The sequence below is a fragment of the Pinus tabuliformis genome, chromosome Q (genome assembly GCF_031772625.1).
Source record: "Pinus tabuliformis cultivar Carrire ecotype Pingquan chromosome Q, CPIR1, whole genome shotgun sequence".
In the NCBI taxonomy this organism is placed as follows: Eukaryota; Viridiplantae; Streptophyta; class Pinopsida; order Pinales; family Pinaceae; genus Pinus; species Pinus tabuliformis.
The window spans coordinates 396197874-396203873 of NC_142296.1; positions in this window are offsets into that span (position 1 = coordinate 396197874).

A 6000-nucleotide genomic window follows, 5' to 3' on the forward strand; every position below is an offset into this window, starting at 1 on the left:
ATGGAAAGACATCGCTTGATTACCAGTCAATGAGGTAAACCGTTAACAAGCGTGAGAGGAATCACCGATAATGATAATGACCCTCAAGGTACTGCAGTACAATTCACGTGGTGTGAGTAAAGGACTTGGCGTCGAACACCACGCAAAATCTTTCGGTTGAAGGTCATTGATGTATACCTGTCGCCGGAAGTGAGAAGCTTGCCATTGAGGCATGCAAGCTTCAAAGTACTGAAGGGGGTGTCCCTAGACCAACTTCTTGGATAATGAGCTGATGTCGACAAGAAGCGATCCGTCAAAGGAGGGCCTTGATGTATCCCACATCAGTGACACGGAACAGAGCAAATGATTTTGATGGAGGTGAAAACGATCTGATGATATATGGTTCAGGGTAGTGGTCATGAAAGAATGAAGGATAATGTATGGTAGTGGATGGGACATGGTTGACTTCTCTGGATGACTTCTCTTGAACATATCGGCGACACTTATGTGATGGATTGGTAGCATTTACCCCAAAGATGGATGGTATGGCGAGACCATGGCGATGTGACCGGTGAATGAAACAACCCAACCCGACTCAGGCACGGAGTGGAAGTGTCATGTTCAAGAGCGACTTGCTACCAATAAAGTTCTTTGAGTTTCTTCCCAATTTTTCCCCAATCATTGCTGACCAGTACCTATTTATTTTTGTCAAGCTTGAGGAGGATAAGATATGCTTGTTCTATAATTTGCCCTTCGGGCAAACCCATCGCTATGTTTTAACGAGCCTAGCGATAGTGAAACTCGTTCTCGTCTAAAGACAAGTTTGTCGCTATTTAATGTTTTTAACGAGTCTAACGACAAAGATAACTCGGTCCTTTTCATTTTTAGAGAGTCTGAAAAAGTACGTAAAGATAACTCCAAAGGTCCTTTTTCGTCATCTAATCCCTTAAGTCCGAAAAAGTATAAAATAATACAGAAGGGATGAATTTTCGATAGTTTTAACGAGCCGAACAAAACAAGCGCTCGATCTTTTTGTGCAATAATCCCTCAGGTCCAAAAAGATTAAAATCTAAAGGAGGGATAGCACTTCCGGTCGCTTTAATGAGCTGGAAGGCCAAAACTCGGCAATCTTTTCATATTTTACGAGTCAGATGAAAAGAGCTCAAAGAAGACTCGTCTTTTGAGGAACGAGTGATAAAACGGGTTAGCAACTGATTCCAGGTAAGGGTTGGAATTTTCCAATCACGGTAGTGTCACAAGGATGGCTAGTGAAATCACTCTTTGCAGCTGTTCCTCAAAATGGGTAAACAATCAATATGGAGGTGAATGATCGGCCAATGGAAAAGTGGAGGTGACGGTGCAAACACGACCAAGGCTTTAATGGCTGATAATGTTACATTCACGGTGGTTATTTACCGGAGGGTAGTTCATTTTTTAACGAGCTTAAACGTGGAAAAACACTGCTCGGTCTTATGTTTATTTTTTAACGAGCATGAACTATGTGCTAAAACTGCTTGATCTTATGGTCTAGTTTTGATTTTTTACCATAAATAGCTTTGCCTTTTCAAAGATAGTACTGTACCCTCAATTGCTGCATCAAACTAGTTAGAAATGAATAACATTTGCTTGAAAATGAGATTAAAAAACTAATTTTTCACTTTGAACTACGTAAAAAGCTATTAAAAAGTGTTTTTACCTCTCATTTTACCATTTCATTTGAACTTGGTTTGTTGGAGTTTTGGAGGTGCCTCTTCCCCCTTGATTTTCATCAGCTGATTTCGGGAGATTCTGTGGACAATTCTTGGCACCGTCTGGACCAGGTAGGAGCTAAAACTGAGCTCTTTCACTTCATGGTTTCCTTTCTGCATTCTGTGCTTGATTTCCTGTTTTTCTGAGCCCCTGGGGTTTGATGGGGTCGCTCTGCCATCAGCGCACCTTGGGCACTTGAAACCTGCGTTGAATGTCAAGCAGTATGAAGGCAGTTTGATCTTCAACGCAGGTGGAACACTGTGCAGGTGCGTTGGGCACAGAAAAGGATTTTGTTGCACAGTTTTTGATGAAAATTTTTGCATGTTTCTCATCAAAACCAAGATCTAACTCATCTCATGTTTGTTTTTCAGAGATATTGGAGCAAAATGACCCTTACATGGCGAGAACGAGAACATGAAGAAGAGGACATGATTGCCCTACATGATCCGGTTACGGTGAACGCGCTGCGGAACTGTGGTCTGCTGAAGTTCTTCCACATCTCTAGCATGAGACAGTAGATCAATCTACTACAGTATTTGCTCGATGCTTGGGATCCTATCAACCAAGTTTTCCAGATTAGGGGCAAATCTATCCCCTCGACCGAAGTAGACATTTACTTCTTGACTGGCTTGTCGTGGCAGGGTGCCCCCATCTCTTTGTCAGGTTCGGCCCGAGGGAGTGACTCTGTGAGAGATTATGTCCGCCTGTATTGTAGGGAAGGATCTCAGCCGAGTAAAGACAGCAAGATCGTTATTCGTGAGGTTGCTGACAAGTCCCTTAGGTCTATCCTTTACACTATTGGCAGGATGGCCGGTAGTGCGTCTCTTCATGTAGCCAACAGATCTTATATGCAGCATGCCTTGGAGTGCATCCAACCGAAAATATTCAACTGGTGTGATGTAGTACTTCTTCAGATGAAAAGTCAGTTGACCAAGGTAAAGGACGGGAGGCTGAAGAACTTTGGGTTCGGTTCTATTTTGACCGCCTTTGCTTTGGAGAAGATACCACTGATGCAGCCACAGTGCATTGCACTCGACTTGCCTTCTCCTACCGAGCCACGCATGCAGAGATGGGTTGACCACATGTCTAGGCATGCTGGTCAATCTCAGATTTCTTTTTCTGATACCTTCTTCAGGTGGTTTGAGTGTCAGGAGATGGTCTATTTCGAGTATCCATATGTTGGCATGGACTTCCGGGGTGATCCGGATTTAGTACTGCCGGACGACGAGCAGTGGGGCGCTATTGGTAAAATCTTAGACCATATCACTGTTTACTGTTTTTATTTATAATGTCCTTGTGCTTTATTCTATCAAGACTTTAATCAAACTCATGAGTGCATGCAGATGTTGGTCTTGTTCGTCCAGTAGTTCGCCTGAGAGTGCCAGCCGCTGCCCCAGCAAGAGAGGCCGCCGGGAGGGTTATCCTTCGTGACCTTGATGTGGCCGAGACCCTTACAGCTGTGCAGGAGTAGGTTGAGAGCCTTACTCTCGGTATTCCAGATGTGAGGATCGACGAGTTACCTTTACAGTTGCAGTGGCATACTACTGGTGTGCCTAGACGATGGACTCGTCTCTTACACATGATCGCACAGGCTGTGACGTGCTATCACGAGCATCACTAGACTAGGGTGCCCCCTAGCATTTTGAGCTTTTGGGTCATGTGACCGATTTTGTCTTGGTTACAGAACATTATATGTAAACCATAAATAGCTTATATATATATATATATATATTTTGATTTTCGGGGTTTTATTCTGGTTGAGTTATGTGATCCACATGTACAACATTGATGATGTGTTTCTTTTTATAAATGTCGCAAATGTCTATCTAACACATAGTTTGCTAATGAGTCGGTTAATGTGTTTAAGTTTCTGGAAATATGCTAGTATTGAATTAAATCAAATTGTCTTTCCAAAATTTTAACCCTTAGGAACATGCGATAAATGGCTGGATTTCGAACGGAATATATACCATTGAGTTGTAGTATTACGAGTTGTGAGTCTAGCCTGACGATCAGTCGGCGTATACCATGGGTGATGGCATCAGAGAGCAGTTCTACCAACGTGCTATACTCAGCGATGTTATTCGTTGATTGCCCAATACATGCACCTCTGAAACTTACTAACTCGCCGCTTGGATAAAAAATGGCCCAAGCTGCGGAGGACAGGTTCCGTGAACTACGACTCGTTCCGTCGGCATATCCAACACATGTCTCCAAAAGGTTTGACATCTGCAATAAATGTAAAAAGGTGGATTACTCGACCAAACGACCACTTTAGCGAAAACAAAATACAACAAAAGCATATTGGTTACTATTTAAGCATAGTAACGCTTGAGGTACAACCCATTACGGGGTTGCGCCAGTGGAATTCTGTCATAATCCATTAACTCGTAGGCTCCTTTCTCTAACACTCGTTTAACAATGTAGGGGCCCATCCATAAAGAATTAAATTTACCTGCTCCCAATTTATCGGATTCTTGGTCGTAAAGCAAGACCAAGTCACCTTCTGAGAAGACACGGGGTTTGACATTTTTGTCGAACTGCGCCTTGACTCGTTTCTTATGGGCTTCGTTAGCCAAAGCGGAATCACGACAGGTTTCATCCAATTGGATTAATTCCAAGAAACGGGCCTCTTCTCGTGAAGTTCCGGGGAGGAGATCGATTGCGAGTTTAAGAGACGAGATTTCACACTGGACTGGTAAGACTGCTTCCAGGCCATATACCAGTTGGAAAGGCGTGAACCCGGTCGCATTCCTTACCGATGTTCGGTAAGCCCATAAGGCTGAGTACAGGATTAGGTGCCACCTTCTTTTGTGAACTCTGATCATCCTTTGCAACATACGCTTCAGGACCTTGTTGATCGCTTCAACTTGTCCGTTGGCTTGCGGATAATACGGGGTAGAGCTGTCGTGAGATAGCCCTAGCTTGGCAGCTAATTCAACCATCATGTGATTGCGAAAATGCGATCCATGATCCATAACTATAGCCTGTGGTACGCCGAATCTAGCGACTACATGATTGAAAAAGAAAAGGGCAGCTGTTTCACCAGTGTTATCTAATGTAGGCATCGCCTCGGCCCATTTGGTAAAATAGTCAACGGCAACTATAATATACCCATGCCCCCCGGTCGAGGTGGGGTTACATGTCATGAAATCGATGCCCCATTTGGCGAAAGGCCCAACAGCAACTATTGGCTGTAAAGGTGCGGGTGGTCTTCTGGTTTTGCTATCAAAAATTTGACAAGCATGGCAACTTCTGACTGCGGTTATGCAATCTTTGAACATGGTTGGCCAGAAGTATCCTGCTCGTAAGATTTTTTGTGCTGTAGCATATCCAGATTGATGCCCCCCACACGTGCCTGAATGACACTCATTCAGGGCTTTTTCGGCCTCCTCATGGGTGAGGCACCTTCTCAGAACTGTATCGATACCACGACGGTAAAGCGTATCACCGACGATCATGTAGTCTTTTGCTTGGTATCGTATACGTTTCTGTTCTGAGTGAGAGGTGTTAGGCCTAAACTTTTGGGTTTGGAGATAAATTATTATATCTCCGTACCATTCATTGCTTGTGTGTTGTGGGGAAAAGTATCTGACTCGGATGACCCTATCCCTACTCTAAGGGTGACAGTCCTTAGCAACAACTGAAAGTAAAGCTTTGATATTTTCCTTTATGAAAGTACAGAGAAGGAAGAAAAGATTGACCAACCGGTGTCTTTCGCTTTTGTCGATCCTGTCCTCTCTCTTTGTCTCTTGTTCCCAGCTCCTTGCTCTCTTTGCCGGCCCAGCTACACACAGATCCTGCACAAACAAGAGAGGGAAACTACAAGAAACATGTACTCATAACTGATGCATGGATTAGAGTGAATCAGATATACAAGTAAATACAATACATCAATGCAATACAAGTATATAGGAGAACATTCAAAGCTTTATTGATAGAAGTAAAAGGGTTCTGAGAAGGTTACAACCATCAATGGCTCCAATCCAGCAGCACCTCCCCAGCAGCAAGAAATCTCCTCTTCACCTCTATAAAAGTAATCACCCAATAGCTCTAACTGTAAACCAACAGCACTTCCTTGCTTGCACAAAATTTCAGCCTCCTTAGACCTCATAGAAGAGCTCTATATATAGGAGAGAAGAAGAAAGGATGAGTCAGCTTGAGACTGACATAAAGCTGCCTTGTGTCCTCTCCCTCTTCAGTTAAACTTCAGTTCTTGAGTCCACTTGGAGATCCTTGCTTACACATGGAGATCAAGTACCTCTTACTCAT